Here is a 21288-nt window from a genome sequence, read left to right as displayed (position 1 = left end):
ACTGCATCAGAAGTTGCTTAGATGGAGGTTTTTGCTTAAATTCTGCGTGGAAGCCTGCTCTCCACCTTATCAAAAAAACAGAGGGACAGAGTCAATGTTACTTCGCCAGGTGTTCAGTAATTTTCACTACCAATACCTTCTGGTTGAGTGGTGGTGACAGTTTTATAATGTGTGTGTGTGTGTGTGTGTGTGTGTGTGTGTGTGTGTGTGTGTGTGTGTGCATTCTCGTAACATTTTTGATAATTGCATATGTCGGGAGAAACTCAGGTCCCAAACAGCGATGCTACGTAGACCAGCAAATACCATACTGGAGAGGCTCTGGCCATGGTAGTGTGTGGAGCTGCAGCCTACCTCTGACGTCTGTCGGAGGACAATGAAGTGTGCAGAGCAAGTCCAGAGGATTGTGCAATCCATTACGTCACTGTTCCTGCAAAATCGAAGGGTTGTGTTCTTAGGAGGAGAATGCCAGAGTGCGCATTTTTCGCGTTACCCAACGCACTGCCCTGGCTAGCACGAAGATGTGGCACATGCTTCAGTTCTCATTTCTGCTCAGTCAGCGGCATTCCTTGGAGTCCAGATGCAACCATCTGTGGACGCAACGTGGAATGACATCTGACGGTTCTATGATTCTAGGCTTCTCCGGCAGGTCTCAGATAAATAAAATTCTTAAGCAGCATCATATCGTAAAAAGTTGAACTAACGTTTCGACAACTGTTGCACCGACCCAAATGTTGGTTCACCTTTCTGCAGTACCTACGACAAACAAGAATGTTATCCAACGTTATGACCGTCTCTTTAAACGAGTGCAAGACTGCACTACAAGCGAACGTTGCTACACACGAGATACAGTAGTTATTGTCCAAGAGAATCTGTCCATGGATGTCCGATTCAGTGATTATCCGTAAAACTAGTATAACATGAGAGCAAATCGTAATTTGCCTGAGATCGTTGCTGAAGAGATTCCATTTTTCATTGCCCAGTAGCATATTAATATCTAGCCTGTATGTACCCAAGTTGATCTGTGGACAATGATGTAATTTACACATTTATTTTTGTTCAGAATGACAGGTATTGTCATGGTAATACATTCAACAGCTCAAAATACAGATATACATAGAATACGTCAAGTATGCTCTATGACAGTAGGGCAGGAAAACCTAAAAGTCCTAGAGACTATGGAACACCACCCGATAGTTAGCAATCGACGCAGTGACAGCGAAGTCTTTTCCTGGCAGATATCTTGAAGGAAAAATTCTCGGGAGTCATCAAAGCCGGTTGTGTCAACATGGTACGAGGTTTCGACACATCAGGTGCGATACTCTAAAAAATTTCCTTCTATCGACATAGGGAACGGCAATGCTGTCTAACTAAACAAATTCGATATAAAGCACGCGAAAATCAAAATCTCGTACACTGAATATGTTAAAAGACAATCTCATTTAAATACATTGGCTCGAGTACTTAAAGAGAACCAACACTGGGCGACCATAGGTCTGTTGTACTGAAGACGCCGGCCTTGGTGGACGAGCGGTTCTAGGCGCTACAGTCTGCAACAGCGCGGCCGCTACGGTCGCAGGTTCGAATCCTACCTCGGGCATGGGTGTGTGTGTGATGTCCTTAAGTTATGTTTAAGTAGTTCTAAGTTCTAGTGGACTGATGACCTCAGAAGTTAAGTGCCATAGTGCTCAGAGCCATTTGAACCATTTGTACTGAAGACGACGTTCTGTCGAAATTAGTCATATCTGAGAGTGCGAACCATTGTTGAATATTGTCCACCGGAGGCCACAAGAAATGGGAATCACGGGTGTAGTTGAAAAATTCGTTAGAATAGCTGCAAGATTTATATTTTTCTCAGCACAAGAACATAAAAAGGTGCTCAATCAACAAACTGTAGATGAAGCTTGGCTTGCAAGGAATGGTTTCTCACATACGCTGATGGGCAAATGTTTAAACTCTCAACTGTTGCTATGCAGAATATCTATGAACAGAGCAGCACTGTGATAAACTAATGAAAATTATGAAATATATTGCAGCTAACTGAATTGGATTTTTCTCTGCAATATCCGCGAATTTGTCAGTCTAAAACTACAGTAAAACAATTGGTAGATAAGACTCTGCATTCGCATTTGGCTGAAGCTGGATTAAAATTCTCGTCTGGCCATCATGATTTAGGTTTTCCACCATTTCCCCAAACGTATTATGACAAATGCTGGGATGATTCCTTCTAGAAGACATCGTCGTTTTGCTTCCCAATTTTTGTATAATCCTAGCTTGTGCTCCGTCTCTGAAGGGACCTCGTAAGCGACAGACATTAACTCCTAATTTCACGTTTTGGTTTGAGAGCTTTCAGGTAACCGAAAAAAAATGAGCAACGATTAACGACGAGGAACAGACTCTTTGGTCAGTGTCTTAAAAGCAGACAAGGCGGTAAGCGGATGATCAGTCCGACACGCGGATTTCCATTCTCTAGAGAACAAACACATCGATCTTCGTTGTTACAACAACATGAATTTTTTCTTGCCATGTGAATATCTGGCAAGCATACTGAATAAACTATTCAAGAAATAATTCTGTCGCGCGTAAGAGGGGCAAAGACCTATGGCGATCCTTAACACTAGCTGTGCAATGAAATGACGATTGAAATCATTCGCGCAACCTGCATTTTTCGCCTTCCATTAGTCGCACAGTTGTTATCACAAATCGCGAAGAAAAAATAAGATATATAACGGTAACTGCGTACGCCTAATGCAGGGTAAGGGACATCGTCTAGAGACCAACTGCAATAACAAACAGTGACTGTGATAAATCAGTCAAGCAAATGGATTAGTCATCTTCCATGTAAAATTCTGCAGTGAAAATGTTTCTCATATTATGATCGTTGCCAAAAGCTTTCGAATTATTAGTATGCGACGATAGTCTATTACACGATTTTCCTGCTAGAGACAAGTCTTGTTAGATATTTTCTTCCCAAGACGCTCCTAGGAGAAATCTGTCTGGTGTGTCTGCATGTGTTACTGGAAGTGTCGGAGAAAATCCGTCTGCCTGTTACAGAACTGATCATCTGAACGCGAAAGAACAGACGTCACGCGTTCACATAAATAATTCGCCTTGATGGACAATGAATCCACAATCTTCATTGCAGATGCACACTTCGTTCGACTTTTTGCGGTAATCTAAAAATCAGCGAGTACGGAGGGCATGGACGGGGACAGCGGACAAATGGCGCTAGGTGGGAACATGGTCGGGTGGGAAGCGTGCCGAGATAGTTGCGCATTTGCGATAAGCGCTGTGCCCGGATGGCGCAATGGTTAACGCAACTGCATAGTAAGCAGGATATCCCGTGTTCGAGTCCCGGCCCGGCACATATTTTCACTCGTCCAGCTGATTCCCAAATACAGGTGTAACTGATAAGTTCCTTCCCTTCCCTCCACCTCCACCATCAAGTTACATAATATTACAGAACTGTACTAGCTGCTATATGATAGAATCACTGCATACTTAAATGTTCGTTTGAAGATCAGTCGAGACTATATTTTAGGCAGCTCTTGTTTTGACAGTCGTGAGCCACTGTACAGTTCTTCATGATTCCTCGAGCTGGATATCTGTGGACATCTTTTAGTGACGTTGCAGATGGCGTGATTACTAGTTAAACTCCTGGCTGTTATGATGGTGTTATTCGTTAATGAGAGCTTGTTATAAAGGAAAAGAAGTTTAGCAACTTTCAATGTAGCATGCAGTGCACAATGGTGTTGTAGGCATCAATCCGAAAAGTGGTTTGATGCAGCTCTCTACTCCACGGAGTAATGGCCCATGTTCTCGGGAAATATAACGGCTGTACTTTCCCTTGATTTTTGCCATGTCGAGGCAACGATGGTTAATATTAACAAACAATATCAGTCAACATTCTAGACTGCTGCTTCAGAAACTGCAGGAAAGGCTCATCTCCCTCTTGAGGAGCCATACTTTAATTCCAACATGGTTGCGATGCGAAGAAACAATGCAAAACTATTATCGTATTATAACTTATCTTGTACAAATTATGTGTGAACAAAAGAACATTATACGAAAGAGACCAACCGAATAAGACAGTGCAGTCGTTAAGGTGCTGACCTCATACTCAGGAGGATGGATTTTTTTTTTCTCTGTCCGTCCAGCCTTTCTTACGTTTTCCTAAAACGTTTCAGGCAGGCACTGGGATGCTTCCTTCATCAAGGCCACGGCCCATCTCCTGTCATATCCTGAAAGCATACTTATGCACTCGTATGCGATATGAATGTATTTATTTACATTGTATTTTGATGACAAACCCTATATCGCTGTTAGATGATCCTAGGATGAATAAACGAAATGGTTACACCTATCGTTCAGCTTTCTGCTTCGATAAGGACCACAAATCACCCTATCGAGACGGGGTTCACCTCAGCGACGAGGAGGGAGGGTTCAGTACATCATATCGCGGAACTTCATTTACCAGACTTAGTCAGATTTTTCTCAAAAAGTTTTCTTTACTCTCTTTGTATATGTACTGCGGGCAAGAACTTTTAGCAGCACATTAAAATTAGGAAACGAGTGCAGTCGCTACTGGAAGAACAAACTGAAATGACGTTCCAAGTACTCAGGATTCACTCGGCACAATGTATGTCAATGATACACTGGTCTTTGCTGAGAAAAACATACAAATAATGTATGTAACGCAGTTAAAAAATTTGTTTAGAGTATGGAATTTTGACGAACACAGTTTCGACTGATCCAGCGTTGGTACACTCAACATAGGTCAACGGACAGAAAGAAGGAAGTATTAGATCATTTTTCACAATTTTTATTCGATTCTCAAGATAAAGCAGTATTAGAAAATCATAAAAAGCGTTTGCTATAGTTAAATCATTCGTAATTTCAGTTTTGTGCGTTTTTTTCCCTACATACAGCCTGACGCGTACCACGAACGCAGTAACCAGATCCGTTTTCTAATCTTCCCGCATGGAGTGTGACGCATCTGTTCTAGAGTTCCGTCATTGTCGACATGCTCCAACAAGTCGTTAACGATTGCTAAAATATTCAGTCTAGATATCGACGGGGGCACGTTTATTTTCCGACATGGTTACGTCGTACAGCCAAAGATGGAACGCAGAGGAACAACAAGAATGTTCCACAATAGCACAGACGCCGCTAAAGATGATTAAGATTTGCAATGCTAACAAAATCCCGTAAGTTATTTAGCTGGTCAGAGAAGCCATACACTCGGATGTCGGTTGTTTCTGCTGTTTTTCCTCCTTTCGTCATATACGCACTGAGAGAGTGTGTGTGTGTGTGTGTGTGTGTGTGAGAGAGAGAGAGACAGAGAGAGAGAGAGAGATTCAATTTGTTGGGAACGTGTCATTCATTAGTTCGATGTTCCAACAAAGTTTTGAAACTCGAAATGAACAAACTGAAGGCGAATGTGGCCGTTTCATAGTCTCGGCCCACCGATATATGGGTGACCACAGCTTTCTTCAGAGTAATCTTTTAAATGTGTTGTGTCCACTAGCAAATTCCATTCACGAATCAAAATTACGCTAAACAATGTATGTCAAAGCGCTGCTTTCTATAATCACGACAGCCTTCTTTCGCGATCGTCAAGTCAAAAGTTCGACTTCTTTCCACAAGTAAAAACACTGTTGAAATTATATTGACTTACCGTACTGCGGATGAAAACCTCTTGCAGTCTTATGATAATGAAGGTGCGCAGTCCTTAAAAAGACACCTAGGAAATAGTAATCGGATACAAGAATTTGAAGGACGCAGAGATGCTCTGAGTGCAGGGGGAAATAAATTGAACAAAAATGATCCTAGGATAAACATCACTCATTTCAATAAATCAGGTGGAAAGTGGCTAGGGGGAAGGTTACGAGTTTTCCACCCGCTGGCAGCTTGTACTTTAGAAAAAGTCGATTAGTTTTGTTTGGGTAGCCTACTGTCGTTTGGCCAGTTACGTGTTTAAAGATCGTATGCATATCGAAGAAAATTATTTCGAGCGTACAACTGAACAAAAATTGTTTACACTTTTATGAGTAATACAACCTTCCATAAGTCTGTGAATGAACGCTTATCTCAGTTGAAAGTAGGATTAGTAGGAAGAAATGAAGTTTGCATTTATCTAAAAAATTATAAAATCATATTAGTATACACCTTCAGACATTAATGGAAACCGCGGTGGTGACTCGAAGTGCATTCATGGAAGGAATTAAAGAAAAATAACAGCTAAACATTTGATGAGTTAAGTCTGCCATTAGTGAACTCTGCTAGAGAAGGGACAAAAAATGATGAAATGACAAGAAGGAATCGACAGGACACTAAATGAAAGTGGCTGAACGCTAATTTGAACATCATTCCGTAGAAGCAAATAAAATGCGCCTCATTTCCCAGAAGTGTTTAATGATCTCAAAGGGGAAATAATGCAAAATTAGGAAGACAAAGACAGAAGTCACCAGTGTTCCTGTCCAAGCAATTTGACGGAAACTCCAGGGATAGACAAGCATTCTAACAAAGACCATCCCGAAAGTAAATCCTGAAAGGCGAGGAAATTAAAATCAAAAGAACACAACTTTCTTGTTCTTACTTCCAAATTGCCAAGAAAGTAGAGGTTGACGCTCCTGTACCATTTAAAACTTTATTTTAAGTTTAAAAAGAAAAATATACGGAAGCTGTTCAAGCAGTCTTCAATCAGATTTAACCAATTTGTGTCGTACATAACAAGTTTATTTAGCCAAACCGTGCTTAATAAAAGAAATATTTATGAAATTTTTCCTCGATCCTTTGAACAATTAAAATGCGTCCATTACAACTTAGATTACTAGCAAGATGCAGAAAGTAGCGCGGCATTCCACACAAAAGTGCACATAATGTATTGTTTTCAGCAATAGACGATAATATGTCTAACGAAAGTCCTCCTTCCTGTTTCAATCTGCTCCTGAAGCAAAATACGTTCCCCACGTGTGCAAAAAATTCGTAGTTTGGTCTACAAGGCATTTTTCTAATAAATAAAAAGGAACCATAGCAAGCAAATATAATATTAATTTTACGACCGCAATTTAAACTACGCGGTTCTTCATAGCTGTTTTTACATACAAAACTGGTTCTGCAACTCTAAAGCTGCAGAGCCCGCTAAAATTATGAAAGCCATTTTTAACGCAATAGTAATTTACATATATTTTAAGACAAAGTTATTAGCCACCCACAAAAATGAATGAACACAACTGACAACATTTCAAAAGCCGCCGCGCTCCTGCAGCAAACAACAGCACCTGTTCGGCGTTTACCAGCTTTAGTGTTTTATTTGCTTCAAAACAATTTGCTACAATATTTTAGTGAGATAAACAAAGTAAATATAAAGCGACTTACCGCCAAAAATAATGCTCCTCATGTAAACAAACTCGATGATACGAGAGCACCACAGCCCGATGGTTTAAACCTGTAGCACTTGACAACAAACACTACACCATTGACAGGTAAACGCGAAATGTATCCGAACTTGCCGCCAGGTCGCAGCAGCTGCAATTGCAGCTTTTCCGGCATTCGTCAGTGAACTCGCCATCTAGCGGCGATGCGGCAGACTAGGTAGGATTATTTGCCATATTGGCGGGACATCTCGCTGAAGGCATCGCGGAAAGAGGAAAAGGTGGCGGTGTTCTAATACCATTGGAAAGTCTATAAACATATTGCCATCGGATGATACTTTGCATTAATATTTTCGTACATTTGTTCTATGCCGTAAATGTGTAGGCCGTAAAACTATTAAAATATTATGTTATAAGGCCTGTTTCCATAACAAAATGTAGAATTTTGCCGTAATGACAAAATCCCGTTTTATCACAGGTAACATAAACTGGACAGAAACGAGAAGATACAAGATTGTTGAGCTTTGTTGATGCGAAACGCAGACACTGTTACAAGTAAGCAAAAGTTGAACCGAACAGGAGTGTCAAAAACTAACATAATACTATATTGTAAAAGTGAAAAGAATTGCCAGTATTTTTTTCCCGGAGGCAAGGAAACTTATATCATGTAAATGATGAAAAGGATGAAAATAAATAAAATGAAATACAAGTATTATAGTGGTCGACAAAATTCTATGAGCATTCGTCGATGTACATGAAGTGCGAAAGGGTACAGGGGTGTCTGCGTATAGCGCATCTCGAGGCCGTGTTATTGTGATTAGATGGAAAATTTGCGCGCTGCACATGAAGACCATAACCTCAGTTGGACTCTGTATCAGAAAGAGACATCGGAAAAACGGTGATAGAGCAGATTTTTCGGTACCGGTACGTTTTGCATAACGTTATTGCAAGGCTTCAGCAAAGTGGCATGGCAACAACAAACGTGCACTACAGAATTTCGGCCAGTACAAAATCTGAAAGCGGTAAAGACATGACCCTACAACCGATATTTGACTATCACAAATAAATATATCACCTGTCATGTTGATATATATCTCATTTTTTGCAAGCCATAAGGATGATACACCCTAATGCTGCGATGTACTTTATCACAACACAAGAAATAAGAAACATCTTTAGAGACAAGAGAACAAAAGTAAAAGTAACAGAGCACAGTCCATATACCAGTAGCTTAATATGGTACAACAGATTGCCAAAATCAATAATAATATATACGGTACTGGATATCCATTTGAAATGAGATTTAAAAAAATATATTTAAAAAAAAATAAATATCTGTATTCACTAAAAGAATTCTAACCTCTACATATTAGGTATTAACCTTATTAGTTGACCGCCTACTAGGTAGTTTTAGGGAAGGCATTTAGTAGTGTTTCACACGATGTCTTATCATGCCCACCACTAACAAAACTATAATTTCCCAATTAATTATTGGATGATTAAAGCCTCCAACGATGATTATAGTATGATTGGGGAACTTACGTACAAGTGAACTGAGATTTTCTACAAAGTTTTTGGTTACATCAGGAGATGAGTCTGGTGGGCGATAGAAGAATCCAGTAATCATTTTATGCCCACCACTGATAATGAGTCTTTCTTAGACAGTCTCACATGCAGCTTCAGTTTCTACCTCAGTGGATTTGAGTTTCTTGTCTACTGTGACAAATACACCATCTCCATTTCCCTCTTGTTTGTAATTTCAGTTCATGCTTAAGTTCTCCCCAAAAATCTCACTGCTATCAATTTTAGGTTTCAGCCAGCTTTCTGTACCTAGTATTATGTGAGCTTCACTACATTTCATAAGCACTTCAAATTCTGGCACTTTGTTGTGAATGCTTCTGCAGTTTACCATTAGCATTTTAATATGCTCACCTTTGAGAGGCATTTCTTTCAATGTTATGGTAGGTTTCGTGCATCTATCATTATCTGGATTGGATGGAGAGTTACTTAACTTAATTTGCAGTACAGCCAGGAAGTTTTCCTTGTTGAGAGGACAGTAATGGTGTGCAATCAACCCTGCAATGCCAGTTGAGGAGTAAGAAGTAGTTGGTCCAAGATCAAGAAAGCCAACAATATATGAGAGAGTAGTATGTTGGTTCCACATGCCTCCATGCTGCATCCAATGAAGCAGTGGCAGAGGATGACATGGCAGTCGGTCAGTCTTGATTGGCCCATCGGGGCCAGAATGTGGAACTTTGATTAGTTCATGGGACTATACCAATTTTGGCACTTGAATCTATAAACATAAAGTGCATTATACCCCACAGAAAACACAACAAAACTACAAATACATGAAAAACACTTAAATTGCTTCTGCTTAACTGTATGATGGGAATCACATGTAGAGGGGACTGATGACCTCAGATGTGAAGTCTCATAGTACCCAGAGCCATTTGAATCATATCTAGAGCAACAAATAAAACAGACCACTTAGTGTGAGTCATTTTTGGTAAAAAAAAAAAATTGTTTCTTGCATACAGAAACAGTACACAAAAAGAACAAGCTTTGAAATGTGGAAAGGAAATTATGCTCCTCTTAAGTTAGCCAAAAGAATGGAAAAGATCTTAAGTTTTTCACTGTCATTAAGCAGTATTCATTTCAATACTGTTTAGGCTCGGTATTAATAATATATGTTACATTTGTTTGAAATGTGAGGCGAGGGCCTTGAAGAGCTTTGCTATAGTATTTTGTGTAATTTTTTTGTACCAAAGCCAATAGTGACCTTATGGTTCCAACAGCTCTCCAGTGATATTTCAACCATTATTAAGACAGTCAAATGTTTTCCTAGCAGACATGTATTCATAGTCGGCAAAATACTAATGCCCCTAACTAATTACATTCATTTGCTGGGAGCACTTGTGCAGAATTGTACCTAGAAGTGGAATGGTATTTAGCCAAAAAAGTGTCTTGTACCTGTGTGGAGTCACACAAGCTATCAGTTGTATAGTGGTATCCACAATCATTTCCACATATCACCTCAGAAATTAGACTTGAAATATTACTGCACTGAAGGGAACATATCCTCCACACACTGATGCCTTTAGCCACCAGCCAGATATAACACAATCCCTGAAAGAATTTTCACTCTCCAGCAGATTAAGCACTGATATGGAACTTCCTGGCTGATTGAAACTGTGTGCCAGACTGAGATTCAAACCCAGGGCCTTTGCCTTTTGTGGCAAGTTCTGTAGCAACTGAGCAACCTGAGCATGACACACAGAAAGTCCTTACAGCTTTTCTTATGCCAATGCCTCATCTCCTACCTTCCAGACTTAACCCAAGTTATCCAGTGAAACTTGTAGGACTAGCACTCCTGCTTCATTGGTAGAGCACTTTCCTGTTAGTAATACATTTGTCTGCCAGTGCACTTGGAGGACCAAGTGGCAATGGGTCCTATGAAGCATCTATCTGCATAGTGAGTGTTGACCACGAATTTGAGCTGGCAAGCATCATCCACTGACATTCAGAGAAGACTCCACAACATTAGACAAGTTGCTACCAATAACACTTACACACTAAATAAACTGAGTTTCTGATCTACTGCTGTACAATTGCCAGACTTACTGGAAGACATTGAGAGATTAGATTAGGTTAGATTCAGTTTTCATTCCATAGACCATAAAATAAGATGCAGAGCATGTCAGAAATTATAACATAAAAACATTAAAAAATTGAATATGATACTTACTACTCTCATCATTTGTCAGGAGATTGTCAAACCAAGTGAATATGATACAGTAAACCAGCTAATATTTACAGAATTAATACACTGTCAGAATGAAACATTGTTATGCACTGTTAATACCTAATCTTGACTGTTCTGATAAAGTGCTGTCAAAATTGAAATCTAACAGACATTTTTACTTAAGCTGGCATAACAGTCTGTTAAAATATTCATCTATAGAGTTGAAGGAGTTGCCTATCAAAAAGTTTTTCAAACTCTGTTTAAACCATGTTGTAAATGGCTACAAGACTGAATATGCAGTTCATGCAAGATAGCACTCCATTTCATTTTTAGTGAGACACCACTTTAACACTAATCTGCAGCATCACCGCCATGTGCTCCATTTCTAGACATGTGCATTTGATTTTTATGGGGACACGTAAGAAGATTGGTCAGTGAGTATAAATAGCAGGTACCAATTGCAGTGATAGATAAACATTAGCTGTAGTTCATTATAGTACAGAGATATTCCGTTGCATGTGTGTGTGTGCATCTTCCGTGGGAAGAGTGGGAGCTTCTCTTCAGGCTGAAGAGAAGAAGCTCAAAGAGTTTTTATAAAAGTTTGCTTAGATTTGACTGTACTTCAATACCTCGCTGCCCAAAAATAGGAGCCATTTTTGGTTATATTGTGAGTCATCAGTATACTCTGCATTCTTATCATCAAGAAAAAAGTATCAGTGAAGGTAAGTGAGGTTACTGCAAAGCAAGTAATAGCACTCATGTCTTTGTCAACAGTACCTGGCAGCAATGGTTAACAATATTTGCTACTAAATCATTAGTAGTCAAAATTTTGGGCCTTCTGCCACTTTTATTAGACAGCGTCTATTAATGGTTGTACCATATGTGTTCCAGCCGTCTTTAGAGTGAATTAAAGTGTACTGCTATTGTTCTCATATTGTCTTTAAAACTCTATCAGTGTCACAGTGATTTCTGTTTTACTTGGATGTAGAACTCTGATCTTGTAGCATAGAACTTCAGCACACCTGCAGATTGCTGATGTCTGCAACATCCAACGTAACGTACCATAGTTAGGTTAAGAGTTTCCATTGGTCTGTGTTTGACCAAGACTTACTTACCTGAATTATTCCATTTTACACATAATCTACAAATTATACAATCTTTCTTGTGATTTTGTTCTTGCATATAGTACCCAAAAAATATAGTGCTCCAAAAATACTTCTGTTCCTGTTTCCTCACTCTTTGTATTCAGAAGATAATTGATAAGCATTTGTAACATTATTCCTCAAACAGATTGTCTGCAACCTTGTCTGTTGCCAAAATAGACCACATGCAGTATTCATAAATGAAGATAATTTCCTTGAAAACTTAGTATTTAATGTCCCATTGAGAGAAATAACATTCTTCATTTGCAGTGCATGTCATCATGACACTGAGTGGCAGCATAAATGCTGCTAGAGAATGTATCACTTCAGATTCCAAGTATGTAATTTATTAACAAAATTGAGAAGTAGGTGCCCTTCCACATTTCACTCGTCATTTTTGTCATCAGTAGTGGTATGTCTGAGCAAACAATGTCAACTTCGTTCAAGAGGTGTCTGGATAATTTACAACACTTGATTTTTTGAATTATACATAAGCTACTAATGGGGCTTAGTTAATTTAATGCCTAGTTTATCAACATCTGCTGCACCTCATGGTGTTTGCACAAGAGACTGTATGAATAAAGGACAAATGAAATAAAGCAAAATCAATTTTCTAATCTGCCATTCAATGTCTGGATCTCACTAATGTTTTCAAAATGTACAGCAGACCTGTTGACAGTGCTCTGAAACAGTTCATTTTGTTGTTCTCCAGAAATCTGGACCATATTGTTCTCCAGAAAGAGCATATGATGTAATAGTCTTATATGATTGAGTAATCAAAAAATATTATGTTTTGCATTCTAGTGACACTCCGAAATGATGTTCAAGCATGCTAAAGGATACAGACTTTTCTAACTAAGTGACGTTAGTTTGCTGATTTGAATATTCTCCTAAAAAGGACTTTAAAAATATATAAATTTTGGAGAAACAGTAAGTAGGAGATAATTTGTCTCTCAGTGTAAGTTTAAGTGGCACATTAGTATCTGTAGAAAGTAATCTGCATCCATAAGACCAGTAGCTTTTTGGAAGCTGTAAGAGCAGATTCCCATCCTCCAGCTTGTTACGGAAGAGATGTGAGATTTGGTTTTTCCAGTTATAGAATCTTTGAGAGAACAGGAGGTACAGGACCATTTGTGTAGAGTACCCCAAACTCAGTGTAAATATTAAATTTTTGCTACAATAGCTGTTCATACAGTCTTGAGGGTAAAAATACAATTTTTATTCATATATTGTATCTGTCTCTAACATTCCATGCAATAATAACAAATTGGAACTTGGTGCAACAAGTAAACACTTATATTCCTGACATTGTCAGTCTCGGGGCAATCTCAAAATGTGATAACTGAAGAAAAGTTATGTGACGTTTGAAAGGTAGGAGATAAGGTACTGGTGAAAGTAAGGCTGTGAGGACAAGTTGGTAGAGCACTTTCTCGTGAAAGAAGATGGTCCATAGTTCGAGTCTCCATCTGGCATACAGTTTTAATCTGCCAGGAAGTTTCATATCAGTACACACTCTCTTACAGAGGGAAAAATTCATTCTGGAACTGCATATCTGCTGATTTTATCAAATATACTCTCCTAGCCTTCTTGTCAGATTTGTTAATGTAAGTAACCACTGTTGCTATGATGACATCATGATTACTAGTCCCTGCATTTCTACTGAAATTGTCAGTAAGGTCAGGCCTGTTTGTAGCTGCAAGTCTAAAATATTTCCAGTGCCTGTGAGCTTTTTAACTAACTGCTTAAGACAGTTTTCAGAATATGTGTTCAAAACTACTTCACAAGACTGTTTGTCCATATATTGGATGATCTGGGTATTTCAGCACTACTGAGTGTAGACTTCCTTTCTTTGAGTGATTCTACAAATATTACAGTAGAATCGGGTGGCTGGTAAAAACATCTGATAAGTAGAGTTTGCCTAACCAAATGTTACTTGTGGACAGATAATTTCATTGTTAGACTTGTGCTTCCTCCTATTGGTAATTTAATATTTGCATGAATCAAATCTTGTCAATAACCCAGCATGTTACACAGTTTCCATTCTAAAGTATCTGCACAGAAAAAAAATCTGCTCACCAAGTAACAGGAGAACACACACACACACAAAAAGGGTTACCTTATGCAAGCTTTCAGAGCCAGTGTCTCCTTCTTCTGGCAGAAGTGTTGACAAGGAAGGAAGAGTGGCGAAGGAAAAGGACTGGAGAGGTTTAGGAAATGGGGTTCAGTTTGAAAAGTCACCCAGAATCACAGGTAAGGGGAGACTTTCCAGACGGGTTCCTTCTCATCCACTGAGCAATGTGGCACAGTGGTTAATACACTAGACTCGCATTTTGGAGGACATTGGTTCAAACCCATGTCTGACCATCCTGATTTAGGTTTTCCATGATTTCCCTGAATCACTTCAGGCAAATGCTGGGGTGGTTCCTTTGAAAGGGCATGGGTGACTTCCTTCCTCATCCTTCCCTAATCCGATGGGACCGATGGCTTTTCTGTTTGCTCTCCTCCCCCAAATCAACCAACCAACTATCATCCTGTCCGATAAGTGTACCCTGACCTGGGGTTCTGGGTGACTTTTCCAATCTGTATCCCTTTTCCTAAACCTCTCTAGCCCTTTTCCCGCACCCCTCTTCCTTCCCCTTTAACTCTTCTGCCAGAAGAAGGAGCCACTGGCTCCAAAAGGTTACATATGTAAAGCTTTTTTGCGTATGTGTTCTCCTGCTGCCAATTGATGAGTAAATTTGTTTATCTCTCCAATTTCATTATATTGTCAAAAATTGATTATTTTTGTTGTTGCATTTTTCCTTCTGTATGTCAAACAGGTGAACCACCTATGACACTCATTATATATTGACCAAAAAATAAAAATAAAAAAAGAAATAATAATAAAATAATAAAAGCAGTGAAACTTTGAAGTTTTCTGATGTTTTAATTTCAGTACTGCTTAAAAATATAACTACACAAGTACATTCAACAGTGAAAGAGCTTGCATGCACAGAAGCATTCCATTTCAGAACTACCCTTGATATGAAAAAGAGTATGGTAATCACAGTAATATTTTTATCCATAACGGAAAGTCATAGAGAGAGAGGAAAAAGGAAAAAAAAAGAGAGAGATAAATAATGATGGAGAAACATATGAAGAAAAGGGAAATGTCCTGTTTAAACTCTACAACATAAGAAAGGGGTAAAAATGGAAGATAAATGACTATTATAAGATGGAAGAACACAGTGTCAGTAATCAACAAAAGAGGAGATGGAAAAAAGTGAATTCTGACTGGTTGCAAGGGCAATATACAGGGTGGTCAATTGATAGTGATTGGGCCAAATATCTCACGAAATAAGCATCAAACAGAAAAACTACAAAGAACAAACACGAAACTCATCTAGCTTCAAGGGGGAAACCAGATGGCACTATGGTTGGCCTGCTGGAAGGTGCTGCCATAGATCAAATGGATATTAACTGTGTTTTTTTTTTTAATAGGAACCCCCATTTTTTATTACATATTCATGTAGTACGTAAAGAAATATGAATTTTTTAGTTGGACCACTTTTTTTTCACTTTGTGATAGATGGCGCTGTAATAGTCACAAATGTGTAAGTACGTGGTATCTCGTAACATTCCGCCAGTGTGAACGGCATTTGCTTCGTGATACATTACCCGTGTTAAAATAGACCGTTTACCAACTGCGGAAAAGGTCGATATCATGTTGATGTATGACTACTGTGATAAAATACCCAACGGGCATGTGCTATGTATGCTGCTCAGTATCCTGGATGACATCATCCAAGTGTCCGCAACGTTCACCGTATAGTTACATTATTTAAGGAAACAGGAAGCGCTCAGCCACAAGTGAAACGTCAACCATGACCTGCAACAAATGATGATGCCCAAGTAGGTGTTTTAACTGATGTCATGGCTAATCCACACATCAGTAGCAGACAAACTGCACGAGAATCGGGACTCTCAAAAACGTCAATGTTGAGAATGCTACATCAACATCGATTGCCACCGTACCACATTTCATTGCACCAGGAATTGCATGGCGACGACATTGTGTACAGTTCTGCCATTGGGCACAGGAGAAATTACAGGATGATGACAGATTTTTTGCATGCATTCTATTTAGTGACGAAGCGTCATTCACCAACAGCGGTAACGTAAACCGGCATAATGTGCACTCTTGGCAACGGAAAATCCATGATGGCTGTGACAAGTGGAACATCAGCGACCTTGGCAGGTTAATTTATGGTGCAGCATTATGGGAGGAAGGATAATTGCCCCCCATTTTATTGATGGCAATCTAAATGGTGCAATGTATGCTGATTTCCTATGTAATGTTCTACCGATGTTACTACAAGATGTTTCACTGCATGACAGAATGTCGATGTACATCCAACATGATGGATGTCCACCACATAGCTCGAGTGTGGTTGAAGCGGTATTGAATAGCATGTTTCATGACAGGTGGATTGCTTGTCGAAGCACTAAACCATGGCCTGCACATTCACTGGATCTGATGTCCCTGGATTTCTTTCTGTGGGGAAAGTTGAAGGATATTTGCTATCATGATCCACCGACAATGCCTGACAATGGACATCATTTTGAGCATTTGTTGCATTAATGTGGTATTTACAGGTAATCATGCTGTAACAGCATGCGTTCTCAGAAATGATAAGTTCACAAAGGTACATGTATCACATTGGAACAACCGAAATAAAATGTTCAAACGTACCTACATTCTGTATTTTAATTTAAAAAACCTACCTATTACCAACTGTTCATCTAAAATTGTGAGCCATATGTTTGTGACTATTACAGCGCCATCAATCACAAAGCGAAAAGAGTGGTCCAACTAAAACATTCATATTTCTTTACATACTACATGAATATGTAATAAAAAATAGGGGTTCCTATTTTTAAAAAAATGCAGTTGATATCCGTTTGACCTATGGCAGTGCAATCTAGCGAGCCAACCATAGCGCCATCTGGTTTCTCCCTTCAAGCTAGACAAGTTTCGTTCTTTGTAGTTTTTTTGTTTGACGCTTTTTTCATAAGATATTTGGCCCGGTCATGAATAATGGACCACCCTGTATAGTAGCACTGAAGCCAGCTCGATGGTATCTGTATATAGCTGTTTACTGTGCATACCACCTTATGATTTGTGGCAGGAGTTACGTTGGGTACAACTATCATTTTCCCTTACTCTTATTCCAATCATGAATTCTGCACAAGATGAACGATTATGATTATTGGTAAGGCTGCATATGAGCTCAAATTTCTCCAGTTTTACTGTGATGGTTGTTTCACAAGATGTATGTGGAAAGAAATAATATGCTGCTTGAGTCCTCATGGAATGACACAGCTGCATAGACTACCAACTGACACTACTGAAGTCCTCTGCCTTGACTTACACCTCCGTCTGGAATCCACCATGCTGAACATTCTAGGTGAAATGGAAAATCAAATCACTGTCATATAAAAAAAAACTTGTTAGGGCTCTCCAATTATCATGAACTTAATTCTTCCAGTGGCTTACAAGAATGGAACTTCTCACCTGCTATGAGTTAGTCAAGCTACGACTATCTCGTAGCAGAGGAGAAGTTCCACACTTGTACCTCACCAGAAGCAAACATGTGAATACAGTGATCAGAGGTGGAAAATGCATCTTCACAGAAAAAGCAGCAGCATCAAGAGTCTCATCCATCTGTTGCATCAGCTGAAGGGAAAAACAGATGCCTCATTGTGCTGAAGATACAACAGGCCAAATTGTGGCAAGTCATGATACTTGTAAGCTCCCACTTTCTTGGCGTTCGTTCCTTGTGTCCTGCACATTTAAGAATTAATATGTTTCAGGTCTGGAAGGAACTTTGTCGTCAGATTAGAGGTTGGGAACAAGCTACAGTTTGGTAGGGATACCAGTCATAGCAGTCGACATGTTGACTAAAAATTTCTGTATTTATTTTCATGACGCACTCGGTTACACAAATCTTCACATTCTTAAGAAACAAAAAGACACCATGTGCTATGACAGCTGCTCATGCTGCTTTTACAGAAACTTCCTCCATTCAATTTTAATTTGACAGGTACACAAGCATGCACATGCCTCATCGATGTGGAAAGGAGCTAGAGAGACTCTACTTTCTACAGTCTATACAATATTAGATGCAGTGACCACAGCACTGTGTATTGTTATATAACAAATCTCTCACACTTTATACCAGATCCACAAACAAGCAGGATACCAAGCAAGTACAGAAACTCCTCATCAGGGAGATAAGCTCTCATATGGGTCTTATAAGGATTAGACAAATCAGAGTGTCTATAAATGCAATCATAATGGACACTGTGTCCCAAAAAGACACTAAAAACTTCTAGAAAAGTGAAATCAGGTAAAAAAAATATGAAAGGTGTTATGAGCCTAAAAAGAGAAAATTCTTGATCACAATTTATCAGCTACTGGACTCAACAGCAGTGGACTGAAATGGAGGAAAATTATAAACTAAAACTGACTGTGGTCATTAGTAAACTTGAATTTAAAAGCTAGATCAAGGCTAGATTCAAAATGGGATCTAGGTGTAAGCACATCATGCTACTGAGATAAGCCTGTCGTTTGCCTAGGGGCTTTCAAGCCTCAAATACCAGTGATTATATTATCATCCCAAAATTTTTAAGATGCTATATCTAAGGTCACCCAGTGAAATTCCATCACAGAACAATGTGTGAAACTTAGAGACAAAAGTTACCAGAAAACGGGCCGTAAAGAAATGAGAGTAAGGTGAGATGCATACCATGTGCAATGCTTAGGTGCCAGCGGCTGCCTCAATGGAGTACAATTAGTAAATTATGTGTGGACTTCAATGCAAGAGAAATGCCAGAATATAATGTAGCTTCTCCTAGTAATTTTATGCCTGGTACACAACTGAGAAGAATAGAAAAAACAACAGTGAGCCACTGCCAGGCAGTGACAGCTGGTGCTTCTCCAGCAGGACAGGGTGACAGATAAAAATGCACTGCAGTCTGTGTTTGAGACGGAGGTGGTATACACAAATCCCTAATAGAAATGTACGCGACCTATAGTAGCAATGACACATTGAGCCCACAGTTGCTGAATGCATTAAGCACTGACTGTTTGCAGGCCAATTTCCAGCTGCAATTCCTTTCACATATGAAGGAGCTGGTAGGTAAGCTACTTGAGCAGGAGACAGCTAAGAAAATGGGTGTGAGTATCCACAAAGCTATTCAAATGGCTTTCTTCCAAGTTGAGAACAGTCATCAACAGTGATTTGTACAACTGTATGTGGGACTCCTGAAAGTGACAAAGTGGTGAAATCAGTTTGCTACATTTCAGTAAGAGTAATATACCCAAAAAATCTGATATTAGGCAAGTATAATTGGCTCTAGCAACCCAAAGAGTCAATATGGAAAAGTTGATAGTACACTTTCAATTAGTAGAGTCTTCAGTAGCATGGATAATCTTGGAGACGAGACTTTATAACTTAAAAACTGCAACCAGTAATCCTACAAAGATTTATACAATGAATTTAAGCTTAACAGAGTAGCGAACAAAATTACCTTTCAACAGTACAAAGGCTATTAACAAGACTGACTTAGAACAGAACAAACGGATGAAATGGTCCTTCAATCTGATAAGCTGCCAACAAATTCCCAAGAACTTGGCGAATTGCTTAGTTGAATACACATGTGGTGATTTGAAGAATTGGATCTCAACCAGGTATATAGGTGTTTAGTCAGAGCCATGGAACGGTGTACTTTGACACCTCACAGGCAGCTCTGAAATGCTACACATCTACAAGGAACATCTAGCAAGAAATTACTATAAATAAATTCTGTAAGGAACATACTAGTCTCTGCAGAGCTGAGAAGAATGTTCCAGGAGCTGAGAGTGGAAAAATTGTGCCTTCAAGAACCCTAAGTCCATTACAGTCAACTGAAGTCTTTTCTGCATAGTGTTGGAGTCATAAAAAGTTGTTGTAATGCTATGGTGACAGTTGCTGTAACCAACCCAAAACAGGCTATTCTAAGTACTGAATACATGGCTGCTCTGACAATAGGTGACTCCTTTACTAACTTACAGTTTCTTCATACCTCAGGATTTGTCCCAATAATCAATCCCTTCTTTTATTTGATTTGCGCCAACTGACTTCAGTACCCCCCTCATTAGCTAACCTACTCACCTATTCTTCAGCATACTTTTGTAGCACCACACCCTAAAATCTTCTATTCTCTTCTTGTGTCAACTGCTTACCCTCCGCATTTCACTTCCATAAAAAGCTACACACAAGTCAATTACCTTCATAAAAGATGTAATAATATTTACATTTATATTACTAGAAATATTTCAGCTTTTGGACAAAGTCAGTCCTTAGAAGTAGAGCTCTCACACATTCACACAACAACAGCTCACATTCACGTGGCTGATGTCTCTGGGCATTGAGGCCTTGTTGTTTTATGAATGTATGACAGTTATACTTTTAAGGTAGGACTTTGTCAAAAAGCTTAAATATTTCTAGTATTCTTTTTTGTTGCACCTTTCTGTGACTCAATGCCTCCTCTGTGTGGTGGGTACCAATCTATCCCTTCCCTACTGCTCTGGTAGAATGTAAATAGTTTAGAAGTAAAGGAGACCACTCACCAAAAAGCACGAGAGTTGAATCGTGGGCAGCCACACACATAAATGAAAGAAAACTTGCTAGGTTTGTGAGTAATCCTTTCTAAAGCTAGAGTGCAAATACACACAGAAAACACACACACACTCAAAAACAAGCACACATACACATGCCTGTGCCCTTACATGGTGTCAGCTGGACTGCTGCATTTTGACAGGTGGACTAGGTTGGGGGTTGGGGTTGTGTTTGGTAGGATGTGTGGAAGGGGAGAGAGTTGGGAAACAGAGAGGGATTGGGAATGGGTGGCTATGGACTCGGGGGGTGGCTGCTCGTTTATCGGCTCAGAATGTGAGAGGGAGGGTTGTCAGGTGCATGGGTTGGGCATGTAATGCATGATGTGC

General features: G+C 39.3%; 1 protein-coding gene and 1 long non-coding RNA gene across 10 annotated transcripts in view; one reads left to right on the top strand and one right to left on the bottom strand.

Annotated features, from left to right (window-relative positions):
- The window catches only part of LOC126278161 (skin secretory protein xP2-like), a 522599-nt gene extending 515062 nt beyond the window's left edge, over window positions 1-7537 (bottom strand). For 3 of the 9 annotated variants that reach the window (XM_049978067.1, XM_049978074.1, XM_049978093.1), the window contains exon 1: window positions 7378-7496. The gene's annotated coding sequence lies outside the window, so the exon portion shown is untranslated. Of the gene's footprint in view, window positions 1-7377 lie in introns of all 9 variants that reach the window. The other 6 variants (XM_049978114.1, XM_049978124.1, XM_049978133.1 and 3 more) reach the window with 4 other exon arrangements.
- Window positions 7538-8160: 623 nt separating this feature from the next.
- LOC126278160 (uncharacterized) overlaps window positions 8161-21288 on the top strand; it is a 32670-nt gene continuing 19542 nt past the window's right edge. Inside the window, exon 1 of the long non-coding RNA XR_007550666.1 lies at window positions 8161-8297. This is a non-coding gene — a long non-coding RNA (uncharacterized LOC126278160). The remainder of the gene's footprint in view (window positions 8298-21288) is intronic.

Source organism: Schistocerca gregaria, chromosome 1 (assembly GCF_023897955.1).
Source record: "Schistocerca gregaria isolate iqSchGreg1 chromosome 1, iqSchGreg1.2, whole genome shotgun sequence".
Taxonomy (NCBI): Eukaryota; Metazoa; Arthropoda; class Insecta; order Orthoptera; family Acrididae; genus Schistocerca; species Schistocerca gregaria.
Note: the sequence above shows the minus strand (reverse complement) of the source record. Positions and strands in the feature narration are given on the sequence as shown.